The 15,015-nt window shown below is 43.6% G+C and overlaps 2 pseudogenes; one reads left to right on the top strand and one right to left on the bottom strand.

The window, feature by feature from the left end:
* Positions 1 to 5,172: 5,172 nt before the first annotated feature.
* LOC107524965 (large ribosomal subunit protein uL11 pseudogene) lies at positions 5,173 to 6,719 on the bottom strand (annotated as a pseudogene).
* A 6,535-nt stretch (positions 6,720 to 13,254) lies between these two features.
* LOC107524967 (small ribosomal subunit protein uS5 pseudogene) lies at positions 13,255 to 14,157 on the top strand (annotated as a pseudogene).
* The last annotated feature ends 858 nt before the right edge of the window (positions 14,158 to 15,015 follow it).

The raw sequence follows: 15,015 nt of genomic DNA, 5'->3' as shown, positions 1-15,015 counted from the left end.
GGCGCAAAGCTGTGGCCCTCTATCGAGCAAGCCCATGCCTTTCCCCACCTCCTTCTTTCCCCAGGGTGTTCTCTCTCGTTTTCTCTCTCTCTCCCTCTCTCTCTCCTTCTTTCTCTCCCTCCTCCCTCCTCTGGAACACCTCTCCTCCCTCTTTTATCTCTCTCTCCCCTAAGCTCTAAGGGCCTTTCTTTTGCTGCAACTTGTTTGCTGAACCCATTTCTTCTACAGCTCGCTTCTTCTCTGAATTTCCAATAAACTTTCTCTTATTAAAAAAAAAAAAAAAAAAAGAGTGCAAAACATACAGTAAGCACTTGATAAGGATATGAGGCTCAGTGAAGAGAAACAATGTTTCCAAGTCCATTCAGGGAGTTGCCAAACTGAGTCGGACTTGATGAAAAAGGAGGAGAGGTTATTGCCTCTTGGAAATTCTGACTAATAACTGTTTTCTTCACTTGCGTTACATCATCCTTGCTCACCACTTGGAGGGAGCCCTAATGTAGATGTTGGGACGGTGCATTTTAGTCCAGGAGTGCCTCTGACGGTGGCCCCACTGGTCATTAAGTTGGGACTGGATGGTCTCTGGGGTCTCTGTTGGTACTAACATCTTATCATTCACCTGTGTCCCGTGGGTATCAACAACCAGTTTCCTTTTGGCTCTCCCACTCTGTCCCTCTCCCATTGTTTCCTCCCTTCCCCTCCCCCTGCCAGAGCAATCATGGGCTTCAACTGCCCCACACCTGAGCTCTGCAGTTGCCGTATTTAAGTTGATTAGACACTGTCGGTCTTGTAGGTGCCTTGAAAGTTACCATGTAGGCACCTTGAAGTAGGGACTTGATTTATTCTTTATTATATATAACCCACTTTCAGGGCCTAATAGCGTGCCCTTGGCTGAGTGGCTTATCCATTAAGGTTTGTTGACTGGTTCCAAAATGAGTTGAGATATTGGATGAAATCTTAAATTATCAAGGCTCCCTCTGGCACATTTGATACAGCTGTCATTAGTGTCCTTTGTTTGAGAGGAAGCCAGTATTATCAAATTTTAAAGCCTATTAAACAGGGTATTTTAGAACAATTAAAATTTTAAACTTGAAAATTTTAGGCTGTGATACAGGAATGTTAGATACTTTCTCCCCAAGCCCCCTCCCACATCCCCTTTCCCTATAATACAGGCCTGAGTCAAATGCTAGGTTACCACCTATTGGTGAAATGAGGCATTACAGCCCAGCTCTACAAAACATTGTAAATGTCTGGAGGAAAGTGAGTGGAGATTGAAATGCTGGGAGATGAGAATGTAGAGTCAGATGTGGCCCAGAGAAATATATTTTGGATTAGGATGATCCTGAGGGAAGGCTGAGGGCCAATAGTAGAGGGGAGTCCTGGAGGAAGAAAGACACTACTAAGTGTTCTAGGGACTACAGAGGAAGAGTAAACAGTTATTCGGGGACACTAACTTCTGTAATGCCTAATACTGCTACAGTATATATAACAAGGCCCAGCATACCACCAGGCTGACCACCAATATAATCCTGCCTTTCTCAAACCTTTGTCTTTTGTCAAAGTGGCTGGATTCCAGTTTAAAACTCTACATTGGAGAGCAAGGAAAAAAGAAGTTTCATTACATAGTTGGAGTGGGTTGCATTTTCAAAAGAAGGTTGCAACCTTATCCTATATGCTTTCCTTCAGTGTGACCTGACACTCCCCCATTAAGTAGAGAGGTCTGTTTTTCCACCCCTTTAACAGGGGTAGGTCCTGTGACTGTTTTGTTTTGACTGATAGAATGAGGTGGAAGTGATGCTGTGTGATTTTCACAGAAAGCTTGGCAGCTTCGACTTGGACCTATTAGAATGCTCACTTTTGGGACACTTTCTCTTGGAACCTAACCACCATGATGTGAGAAGCCCAAACTACATGGAGAAGACATGTATAAGGTACTCCAGTTGAAGCCCCAGTTAAGTTCCCAGCCAGCACCCAACATGTGATCTATCTTGGATGGCTAGCTCTGTTAAGCCTTCAGAGGACTCCAGCCCCAGTCGACACCTGGGTTACATGAGATACCTGGAGCAGAAGAAGACCCTCTGCTTACAGAACTGTAAAAGATAATAATAAATTATATTAAGGCCACTAGGTTTGAGGAGCCATGAGGTAATAGGTAACCAGGACAATAGCAACTTTGGTTAGACAAATGAACCATAGGGTGACACATAATTAGGTGTATAATTCTTTTTCCCCACCCATCCCCCCTCTCTTTTGGCAACCATCAGCTTGTTTTCTTTATCTATGGGTCTGTTTTTATTTTGTGTTCTTTATTCATTTACTTTGGTTTTTAGATTCCACATATAAGTGAGATGTCTCTCTGTCTGACTTATTTCACTTAGCATAATACCCTCCAGATCCATCCATGCTGCAAAATTAGGTATATTTTTAAAATCATGGATTCAGCTTTAGGGCAATAAATCCCAACGTCATAGAGCAATACTATTTCAGTTCCCATCTGCTGCTTCTGATCAAAACACTATTTTGCACTTTCTGAGAGAGAGCGAGCACTTCCTGACAGGTGTCCCCTTGCGTCTTCATCTGTGTGACTGTGGAGTTCAGAGTCCCTCACACATTCTAGCACAGCACTTGATGCCTTATTTACAGGCCGTGAAGGAAGAACCCATGCTCTTGTCTTCAGAAGATTTCATGGATGAAATTGTGCCATAAATAGCAAGAATCCACCCACACGTTTTCTTTTAATCAATTTTACCAAAGTATAATTTACATATAATAAAATGCACCCATTTTAAGGGTGCAGATTGATGAGTTTTGACAAGTGTAACCCACCTAACCACTACTCATGCAACCATACTTCATCTGTGATTTGTTTTCCTATATTTTGCTTTTTTATTGGACTATAATTTTCTAATTAATTTATAGAAACTTTGCTTATCATAGATGTCAACATTTCATCTGTTATGTATGTTGCAAACATTTTGTGGAGTGACAAGCAGAATGGTCTAATGATGACTCTGGGAACCCTTCTCTTGTTTCCTGTTCAGGTTGAGGACCCCTGCTTTTTCCCTAGTGGGAGTGGCTGTGACTGAGCCCAAGTTTGTACTGGGCCGAAGTCTCCCCTTCCTTCAGCATGCATGCCCTCAAGTCTTTACTGTTTATTCCCTGTATGTAAAGTTACTCTAAGCTTACACAATTAAAATGTAGTATACAGGGTGGGGAGGGGGCAGGATCCCTTCCCTGGATCATAGCTCACTATGAATCCAGCGTCCAGAGCCCCTGCTCCTCTCCATGAGCTGACAAAAGAGTAAAGTTTATTTGCCTCATCTTGCTGAGCATTTACTTGAAAAATTTCCCAATAAAACTGCACGTTATACCCCTTCCACATGGCATTGTGGTGTTTGTCTTCCCCTTCTTCTCTACATATTTTCTCCCAGTCTGTCATATATTATAGACATTGTTTATGATGTTTGTTTTCATACATGAGGTTTGACTTTTACATAGTCAAATCTGTCCATCTTTTCCATGACTTCTGGATTTTGTGGCTTGCTTAAGAAGGTTTTCCTCATCCCAATCATATGAAAATTTAATTCATGTTTTCTTCTAGCATTTTCATAGTTTGTAATGTTTGGCTCCTTATCCACTTAGAACACACTTTTGGATGTGGGAATGCCCACCTCCCAGGGGTCAACAGCAGAGTTTCTATTCTTGGAGCTGCTACCAGAGTACAATGTTACTGTACTGTATTAATTATCTATGACTACATACAAAATTACCCCAAAACAGTGGTTTAAAACAAAAACAAACCTTTATTACCTTACTTCTGTGGGTCAAAACTTCAGGAGCAGCTTAACTGGGTGGTTCTGGCTTAGTGTTTCTCATGAGGTTATAGCCAAATTGTTGGCTGGGGCCACAGTCATCTGAAGGCTTGACTGGGACTGAAGGATCCACTTCTAAGATGGCTCACTTGCATAGCTATCGGCAATAGGCCTCTGTTTCTCACTGGTTGTTGGTGGGAAGCCTCAGTTTCTCGTCATATGGATCTCTCCATAAAGTGTCCTCTCACAGCATGGCAGCTGGCATCCCCTAGATAGGTTGATCTAAGAGCGAGCAGGGCAGAAGAAACAAAGTCTTTGATAATCTAGCCTCAGAAGTCACACTCCATCGTTCCCACAATGTCCTATTGGTCAAGGAAGGGATATACAAGGATGTAAATAACAGGAGGTCGGGATCACTGGAGGTCCATCTTGGAGGTGGGCTACCACATGCATTGTCTGGTCAACGCTCTTGACTCTGTGGTTCCTGGCACTGTGAATGAAGGTCTCTGTGGGTCCAAAATACACTCAAGAAGGTAAAAAACTATCAAAGTCAGACAACTGCTCTAAATGTCTGAAAAGGAAACTGGGAATTCTGGCTATGAACATACGGGCACCAAAAACTCTTATTTAACTTAGCCATTTTAGAAGTCAGGAGAAAGACACAACTTTTCACAATGCATCAAATGAAGTGATGATGGGGCCAAGGCGTGATCCTAGGGCTTCTGACACAAACTCCATGGCCTTCTCTGCTCGCCTGCAAGCACTGGTCCTTGCTAGTTATATTGGTCAAAGTCCACTCAAGAAACAGAAACTATTCTAGGTATTTCAAGCAGATGGAACTTAATATACAAAATTGTTTACATATATAATGAAAAACTGAGAAACCAAACAGTTGATGGTAACGCAAAGTACAGATAAACAAGGCAGGAAGCTTCTATCGCCCCTAAAGCCTGAGGGATGTAAGGAAAAGCCAGGTCACAGGAGCCCAGAAGTGGGGTCGGCAGGCAGAAGCCAAGGCTGTGGCGGGACTGTCCTCTGGGATCTATAGCCACAGAGGAGCTCCAGCTCTAGGCAGGGTGTGAGGACGAGAACCCCCCCTGGCTTTTCCCTTCCTCCTTTCCTTCAGTCTCTTTCCAGTGCCTTCCACGGATGCCAGGAAACATGCAGACAAAGCAGAGCAGAGCAAAGAGAGTGAAGGGGCACCTGAAGGCACCCAGCCTGGGACTGGCATTCTGGTGTTGGGCATGTGGCAGATTTTATTTTCCAAAAATGGCCACAACACTATTTCTGGTCCTACATGTTCTTTTTGTTGTTGTTGTTGTTACCAAATGATCTTTAATTGAAATATTTACCTTTATGGCTCTTAACTAGTTGATTCCACTGCACCACTGTTGATGTCATCTATGATGCCATGAGGTTGGTGGCCATCAACACTGCAGCCCACAGACTGGGCTGTCCCCAGGATCTCTTTAATGGTTCCTGTGAGTTCTCCAGCTAAAGATGGGTGCCACATCTGTTGGACAATGTTACCAATCTCATCAAAAGTGATATTTCCACTGTGCTTAATGTTTTTTTGATTCTTTCTGTCTCTTGGCGGTTCTCTGAGGGCTTTGATGATCAGCGCAGAGCCTGTCTGTTCTGAATGGTCAGTTTCACAGTAACCCTCAGGCCCTTCCAATCACTGGTTGCTTTGGCAACATCATCACCAAACTTTTTTGCAGATAGACCTAAGGAGCCAATTTTAGGAATCAGGGCAGAAGTGGTACCGACTTCCCCACTGGTACACCTCAAGTATACAGTTTTGATCCAGTGGGGGTTGAACTTCAGTGGTATAGTAGAGGAGGCTGGTGTCGGATGAACCCGGATTCGGGATGACCAAAGAAAGTTGCACCTAGGTCTCTTCCCAGCCAAAAGCGGAAAGCTAGTCATACATGTTCTTCTAGAATCATGACACTCTCCCATCAGATGGAGTCTGAGTCCCCCTCATTCATCCTGGCTGAGACTTTGTAATTACTTTCACGAGTAGAATGAGACAGAAGTGATACTAAGTGACATCTGAGGTTAGGTCATAAAAGGCCATATAGTTTCCACTTGACTGGCTTTTCCTCTTGGGATCTCTCCCTTAGAGCCCAGCTGCCATGTTATGAGCAAGTCCAAACCAGACCAAGTGGAGAGCCCACAAGGAGGGACTCATGGGGAGAGAAACTGAGGTCCCAGACAATGACCAACATTATCCTCCAGCCTTTCAGTCTCCAAGTCTTTCAGCTGAGGCCCCAGATATCATGAAGCAAAGATAAGCTGTTCCTGCTGTCCCCTGTCTGAACTTCTGACCTGTTGAATCTATGAGTATAATTATTTTACTTTTTGCTACTAAGTCTCTGGAAAATTTATCATGTGGTTATTGTCACTGGGACGGCTGGAGAAAAGGGCAGTATGAGTTCAGGTCCATATTTGGGGCTCAGGACAATATCAGCCTCTTCTCAGATCTCTTTTGGGGCAGAATCCCAAGCAATAATTGGAACTGGTTTGAGAGCACATGGAAGCTGGTCTTACTTCTGCAAATTCTTAAAACCTTGTTTCTGGATCCATTCCCTTGAAGAATTCCTTAATTCATTTTACACATATTTATTGAGTGCCTAAAGTGTGCTAGGCAATGAGTATACATTTAAAAATAAAATGGGCAGAGTGCCCAACTTCAGACAGAAAACAAATTACCTTATAAGAAAATATATAATTACAAATCAAGATAAATGCTCTGAAGGAAAAATGTTAGATGCCGAGAGAGAGTATAACAGAGGGTCTGGATATTGTTTGGGGTGTTGGCGAAGCCTCTCTCAAGAAGTGAGATATCTCTCTCACATACAACCTCCCCCTTTGTTTTCCTAAACTTACTTGCTTCTTCAAAGCCATGTAATGTTTTATAATGCATTTTTAAAAGTTAGCAAAACTTTTAAGATTTTTCACGAAAATGATAGTTGGACATACATATATACTAAAAAGCATTTATTCACAACAAACCAGAAACCACTGGGAGATTTTGCTGCTAGACACATGAAAAACTAGGGGCTCCCTTCCCCACAGTGTGCCCAGATATGCCAACACACTGAATCTGTCACAGAGCTTTAAGGAGTGAGTTTTAGTCTCCAAGAGCCAGAGACCTCAAGCTGGCTGATACATGCGGCTGGTCTCAGCTGTGGCCATTGTCGCTAGAAATCCAAGTGCAGCAGGAGTTGGCTCCAGGGAAAGAGGGCATGGGACTGGGAGCTTCAGGGAGACAGGGGAGCTGCACCTGGGAAGCCCGGGGAAGTGGGGACTGGTTTGCAGGCTGGGGCAAGATCAAGAAGCAGGTCATATCCCTGTCACAGCCACCATGCTGTTCCCCAAGTCTGTCAGTCACTGCACAGAATGATGGGCTGAAACTCTTAATTCCAGTGAGCCAGTGGGGAAATAAACAGGTCTGAGACCATTTCCAAAGCTCTTGATTTTTCTTTTACTGGAGAAGATGGGTTCCTCCAGTGGTGGGGCTGAGGTCTTTCCATCTGCTGTCTTCCCACAAGGCTGTCCTGCCTATGGTGGCATCTGCCTGGTCCATCAGCACTAACCACACACACAGCCTCTTCCACCTGCTGTTCTCTGTGGGCTTGAGAGTGACACTGATAGTTTACCCCACCTCCTTCATCACGAGCTTCACCTGCACTGCTGCTGCTTACATCCACACAGCCTGGCCCCAGAAGATGCCCATGAAATGTCCTTTGCAGGGACTGTTGATGACTAGGGTGGTCATCAAACAAAATGCAGCCAGACCTCAGAGTCACAGCTCTGCTTCATGATACTATGAGAGACACCCAGGGACCCCACAGCAGACAGGAAGATATGGGTGGGGGGCTGGTTAGGCCATGACTGCCCTAATGGTGCTGCTCAGGTCCATCTCCTGGGCCTTGCTCTGTACAGGTCTGCTCCCTACTCTGATTATTCCCTCCCAAAGATACAGAGACCAGACTTACTAATGGGTGATCATCATGAGCACACTTGCTCCTAATTTTGTACGAAAGTACACACAGAGGCCCACATACCACATCTCTAAATATTTAAAACTTAAAATCAAGCTTACCAGCCATTACATAAAGTATGTAACTTCACAGTGATGTGAAAGGTCAGATGTGAATTCAGGATTCCTGGATTCCTCAGAGTTCTGCACTGGAACAGAGCTGGATCCTTGCCCTGGTTGGCCCCTTCTAGTCCTACCTATGGGGCTAGGTTCCACACTGGGCGGGGCCTGGTGTGGGCACATGCTCACCATCTAACTTACATGGTCTAGCCCTGTCCACTTTCTGCCCACTTCCCCCCAACACTCCTCCTACAAACAGTCATCCCTTGGCTACCTAAGGCTGTGAACAGATGGTGATGTGTACTCTTGGGAGGGTAGACAAGGGGAGGAGGCCTGGACAGTCCATGGTAGTGGGCTTATTGCCATGTGGCAGAGCATTCTGGGGTCCCAGGATCCCAGAGTATGTCAGGAAAGGGAGAACAGGCTCCAGATGGGTGTCTCTTTGGTCCTGTAGACTCCTTGCCCCATGGGCAGGAGTGTGGCCAGATTAAGGCCCTCTAGAGCATGGGACCCAAGCTAAGGGTTTTGATCACCCAGTTCTAAGATACTTCTTGTCTTAGGGATCAGACCAAGTCTTGTTCAGTAGAAGTGCTCTGTGTCCTTTGAGCTGTCACTCATTTCCTTTTTCTTCATCCTGTGCAGTTGCTTAGGAACTTTCATTTAAGCTATTCACCTACTTGGCACCCATTCTTTCAAGGGTGATGTTTGAAATATTTCACCACCATATAGTCCAGATAACAACCAATCAGAGAAGATGCCTATGCAGTGCTGAAGGTTCTCTATTGGGCCAGGCATTGACCCTTCTGCTGCTGGGTCATGGGGAGACAGAGGAGGGGTTAAGGCCACAAGGAGGGACACAGGGGGCCAGTCTTGGGGAAGGAAATTTTTTTCATTGGTATGGAGATATTTTAATATTTTAACAATAGTGCTACTGCACCCATGAATATCAACTCTGTATCCTTCTTATCTTCCTTGGATCTTCTTAGAGGCAGCATTGTGCCCAGCTGAAAGACTATATCCTAGCTGTACTTGAAGCTTAGAGGTGGCTGATAATATGGAATGGCAAGTCTTCGAAGATCATTTAGCTGTGAGGAGTCCTGTTTGTCTCTTGTCCTTCTTCTTCCTAAACCTGTTCTACCTGGAATGATGATGACTTAAGCTCCAGCAGCTATCTTGTGACCTTAAGGATAGAAGCCTCATGCTAAAAAAACTAAAGAAGAAATATAGAAGGAGCCTGAGACCCTAATGTCTACAGAGCTGCCATACCAGTCCCAGACTGCTCACCACTAGACTCTTTTTATGAGAGTTTTATAAACTTCAAATTCATGTAAGCCTGTGTAGTTAGGTCTGTTATTAACATCTGAATTTAATTGCTTACTCATTTCAGTTCCATTCTTCAATGCTCATGTCTCCTCAGGCTGGATCCAGGATCAAGATGCAGAGGAGAAAGGAATCTTTGTTTGGCATGTGCCTTCCATGGGCTAGATGTGTTTCTTCAGCTAATCCTTAAAACCATTCTAGCCACTAGTGTTACTTTCGTTGTTTTGATGGTAAGAAAACTGGTCTGAGGTTCTGTGGCTTGACCGGTGGTCAAACTGGGGCCAAGGCCTAGGACTTGCAGGCTCCAGAGCCCATGCTTGCTTCACCACACTTCTCAGTCAGTGCAGGCAGAACTGGTGTCCACCTCCCACTACCCCTTTTTGGGGGAGAGTGCCAGGGAAGTCCACAAAGGCTAGGCATTGTTGGTTTGACTGCAGCCTTTGCAGATCCTCACTGGCACCCAGGAAGGCATCTGTCTGTCCAGAAAGGAGGGGTATGTGTGTGTCAGAAAAGAGCCTTTAAAAGTCTCCTATCTTTCCCCATTGATGCCCTTGAGAGAAAACCCAGAAAACCTCAGTAAGGCTATGGGCCAGAGGATGAGGAAGAGCTGTGAGGCAGGTAACAGGCAGCCTCTGCCTTCCAAGCTCAGGGAATTGAAAATCTCTGGGGATTCCAAGATGGCTGCAGAGTAGGTGAAAGCTACACTCACCTGCTCCCAGCACCAAACTGGATTTACAGCTAAATTATAAAGCAATCAACTGAATAACCAACTGAAGGCTAGCTGAACTGAAATACTATAACCAAGAATTTACAGAAGAAGCCACATAGAGACTGGTAAGAAGGGCAGAGATTCAGAAAGGGCTAGCCCTGGCACACATGTGCAGCAGCTGAGAAACTGGAGGGATATCTCAACTGCAAAACTACCCCCCCCCTCCAGAAGTGTGGGGTCTCAAGCCCATGCAGAGATCCCCAACAGAGATGCAAAGAGGAGCTTACATAGCATCTGGTGGTGAAAATCAGTGGGAATTCAATCTGTCTATGAGAGAAGGGAGACTGCTAGAGACCCAGACACCACCTTCCCAGGGTCAAGCATTCCTATTGTTACAACATCAGCCTGGAAAGTGCACTGTCTGGTCCTCCAACTACTGGTGACACCACTCTGCTGTGCTCGTGTCCTCAGAGGGGTCTGCTGGCTGCACCTATCAGGAACCTTTGGGGAGCTCTTTTACTGGAGAAGCTCTTGGCAGATACTCAGACAGTGATTGAACTTTGTAGCTTTGGAAAGGGGATGATTCTTCCCCACCTCAAGCACATAGCAGATCCCTCCCCTCCAACCACATACTTGTCAAATCACTTGGCCTGCCCTTCCACTCCCGGTGGCCTTAAACAACACACTAGATCAGATAGATTTAACTGATATTTACAGAACATTTCATCTCAAAGCAACAGAATGTACATTCTTCTCAAGTGTACATGGAACATTCTCAAAGATAGACCACATGTTAGGACACAAAATAAGTCTTAATAAACTCAAGAAGACTGTAATAATACCAAGCATCTTCTCTGATCACAATGGTGTAAAACTAGAAATCAATTATAATTTAAAATCCGAAAACATTCAAACTCATGAAGGCTAAATAATATGTTATTAAACAATGAATGGGTTAACAATAAGATCAAGGAAGAAATCAAAAGCTACCTGGAGACAAATGAAAATGAACAGACAACAACCCAAAATCTACAGGACACAGCAAAAACAGTCCTGACAGGGAAATTCATAACATTACAGGCCTTCCTCAAAAAGCAAGAAAAATCTCAAACAATCTAACCCTACACCTAAAAGAACAAGAAGAAGAACAACAAAGCCCAGAATAAGTAGAACGAAGAAAATAATAAAGATTAGAGTGGAAACAAATGATACAGAGACTGAAAAACAATACAAAAGATCAATGAAACCAAAAGCTAGTTCTTTGAAAAGATAAACAAGATTGACAAACCTTTAACCAAACTCATCAAGAAAAAAAGAGAGAGGACTCAAATAAATAAAATCAGAAATGAAAGAGAAATAACGACTGACACCACAGAAATACAAAAGAAGGTAAGAAAATACTATGAACAACTATACTCCTGGACAAGCTGGACAACCTGGACGAAATGGACAAATTCCTAGAAACATACAACCTTCCAAAACAGAATCATGAAGAATCAGAGAATATGAATAGATGAATTATAACTAATGGAATCAAAGCAGTAATAAAAAAAACTCCCAGCAAACAAAAGTCCTGGCCCAGCCGGGCATGGCTCAGCAGTTAAGCACTGGCTTAGGATCCAGGAGATCGTGGTTCGATTTCCAGTCAGCACACATGCCCAAGTTGCAGGCTTGATCCCCAGTGGGGAGCGTGCAAGAGGAAGCCAATCAATCATGACTCTCTCATCACTGATGTTTCTATTTCTCCCTCTCCCTCTCCCTTCCTCTCTCTGAAATCAATAAAGATATATTGAAGAAAAAAAAGTCCTGGACCAGTTGGTTTCACAGGCAAATTTTACCAAACATTCAAAGAAGAAATAACACCTATCCTTCTCAAAGTATTCAAAAATTCAAGAGGAAAGAAGACTTCCAAGCTCTTTTTATGAGGCCAACATTATCCTAATTCCAAAACCAGATAAAGACACTAAACAAAGAAAATTATAGGCCAATATCCCTGATGAACACAGTGTCTAAAATCCTCAACAAAATATTAACAAACTGGATCCAGTAATACAGTAAAAAGATCATACACCATGATTAAGTGGGATTTATTCCAGGGATGCAAGGTCAGTACAATATTCACAAATCAATAAACGTGATACATCACATAAACAAAATGAAGGATAAAAATCCCACAATCATATCAATAGATGCAGAAAAAGCATCTGATAAAATCCAGCACCCATTTCTGATAAGAACTCTCAGTAAAGTGGTAATAGAGGGATCGTACCTCAACATAATAAAGGCCATATATGACAAGCCCACAACCAACATCACACTCAATGGGCAAAAATGAAAAGTGTTTCCCTTATGATCAGGAACAAGACAGAGATGTCTACTTTCACCACCCTTATTCAACATGGTATTGGAAGTACTAGCCACAGCCATCAGACAAGAAGAAGAAATAAAAGACATTCAAATTGGAAAGGAGGAAGTAAAACTGTCATTATTTGCAGATGACTTCATATTGTATATAGAAAACCCTAAAGACTCCACTGAAAAACTACTAGATCTAAGAAATGAATCCAGCAAAGTAGCATGATACAAAATTAATATTCCAAAAATTTATATGGAATCACAAAAGATCCCGAATAGCCTCAGCAATCTTGGGAAAGAAGAACAAAGTTCGAAGTATTACACTACGTGATATCAAACTATACTACATGGCTATAGTAATCAAAACAGCATGGTATTAGCACAAGAACAGGCATATAGATAAATGGAACAGAATGGAGAGCACAGAAATAAACCCATACCTTTATAGTCAATTAATATTTGCAAAGGAGGCAAGAACATACAATGGGGTAAAGAGAGTTTCTTCAATAAATGGTGTTGGGAAAATTGGACAGGTACATGCAAAAAAAAAAAAAAAAAAAAGAAAGAAAGAAATTAGACCACTAACTTATACCATATACAAGAATAAGCTCAAAATGGATTAAAGACTTAAATGTAACTTGTGAAACCATTAAAGTCCTAGAAGAAAACAGAGGCAGAAAAATTTCAGACATTTCTCTAGCAATACTTTTGCCGATTTATCTCTTCAGGCAAGGGAAACAAAGAAAAAAAAAAAAATAAACAAATGGGACTACCTCAAACTAAAAAGCTGCACAGCAAAAGAAACCTTCAACAAAATGAAAAGACAACCCATTGTATGGGAGAACATATGTGCCAATGACACATCTAATAAGGGGTTAATTTCCAAAATATATAAAGAACTTATACAACTGAAAACCAAAATGACAAACAACCCAATTAAGAAATGGGCAGCTTCTTTCCCAAAGAAACACCAAATGGCGGATGACTCCGGTGCTGCGGGAGGGCGAGGAGGCCCCGTGGGCCCTGCAAGCGGAGGCCGCTGCGGCTTCCCTGGAGGATTTGGCAGCGTTATCTGCCGCCGAGGTCGCGGCCAGGGTCGGGCCAAGGCGAGGCCACAGAGCTCCCGGAGGCAAGGCTGAGGACAAGGAGTGGATCTCTGTCACCAAGCTGGGTCGCCTGGTCAAGGACATGAAAATCAAGTCCCTGGAGGAGATCTATCTCTTCTCCTTGCCCATTAAGGAATCTGAGATCATTGACTTTTGGGGGGGGGGGGCATGCCTCAAGGATGAGGTTTTGAAGATTATGCCCTTGCAAAAACAGACACGGGCTGGCCAGAGGACCCGGTTCAAGGCATTTGTCTCCACTGGGGACTACAGTGGACATGTTGGTCTGGGTGTTAAGTTCTCAAAGGAAGTAGCCACTGCCATCCGTGGGGCCATCATCCTGGCTAAGCTCTCGATTGTCCCTGTGCCACGAGGCTACTGGGGGAATAAGATTCGCAAGCCCCCCACCATTCCTTGCAAGGTGACTGGCCGCTGTGGCTCTGTACTGGTGGCCTCATCCCCGCCCCCAGGGACACTGGCATAATCTCAGCCTCTGTGCCCAAGAAGCTGCTGCTGATGACCAGTATCGATGACTGCTAAACCTCGGCCAGGGGCTGCACTGCTACCCTGGGCAGCTTTGCCAAGGCTACCTTTGATGCCATCTCTAAGACCTACAGCTATCTCACCCCAGATCTCTGGAAAGAGACTGTTTTCACCAAGTCTCCCTATCAGGGATTCACTGACCATCTTGTAAAGACCCACACCAGAGTTTCTGAGCAAAGGACCCAGGCTCCATCTGTGGCCACCACATAATTTTATACCAGAAAAATAAAGTGAATTAAGCCCCCTGCCCAAAAAAACCAAATGGGCCAAAGGAGCTGAATAGACACTTCTCCAAAATAAACATGCAGATGGCCAAGAGACATATAAAAAAATGCTCAATGTCACTAATCATCAGAGAGATGCAAATTAAAACCACAATGAGAAATCGCCTCACACCTGTCAGAATGGCTCCATCAACAAATCAACAAACAACCACCACTGGCAAGGATGTGGAGAAAAGGGAACCCTTGTGTATTACTGGTGAGAATGCAGATTGGTGCAGCCACTATAGAAAACAGAATGGAGTTTCACTCCAAAATTAAAAATGGAACTGCCTTTTGACCCAGTGATCCCACTTCTGGGTATATATTCTAAGAATCCCAAAACACCAATCAGAAAGAATTTATGCACCCCTATGTTCATAGCAGCATTATTTACAATAACCAAGATCTGGAAACAGCCAAGTGCCCATCAGTAGATGAGTGGATAAAAAAGCTGTGGGACATTTACACCATGGAATACTATGCAGCTGTAAAAAGGAAGGAAATCTTACCTTTTATGACAGCATGGAGGGAACTGGAGAGTATTATGCTAAGTGAAATAAGCCAGTCAGAGAAAGGCAAGTACCACATGATCTCATTTATATGTGGAATCTAATGAACAAAAGAAACAAAATAGAAAGTCATGGATACAAGGAACAACCTGACAGCTGTCAGAAGGAAGGGGATTTGGGGGCTGGATGAAAGAAGGTGAAGGGATTAAGCAAAAACACACATATCTATAACACATAGACACACAGAACAGTGTAGTGATGGCCAGAGGAAAAGGAGGGTGGGGTAGGTGGTGGTG

Source organism: Miniopterus natalensis, chromosome X (assembly GCF_054644295.1).
Source record: "Miniopterus natalensis isolate mMinNat1 chromosome X, mMinNat1.hap1, whole genome shotgun sequence".
Classification (NCBI taxonomy): domain Eukaryota; kingdom Metazoa; phylum Chordata; class Mammalia; order Chiroptera; family Miniopteridae; genus Miniopterus; species Miniopterus natalensis.
Note: the sequence above shows the minus strand (reverse complement) of the source record. Positions and strands in the feature narration are given on the sequence as shown.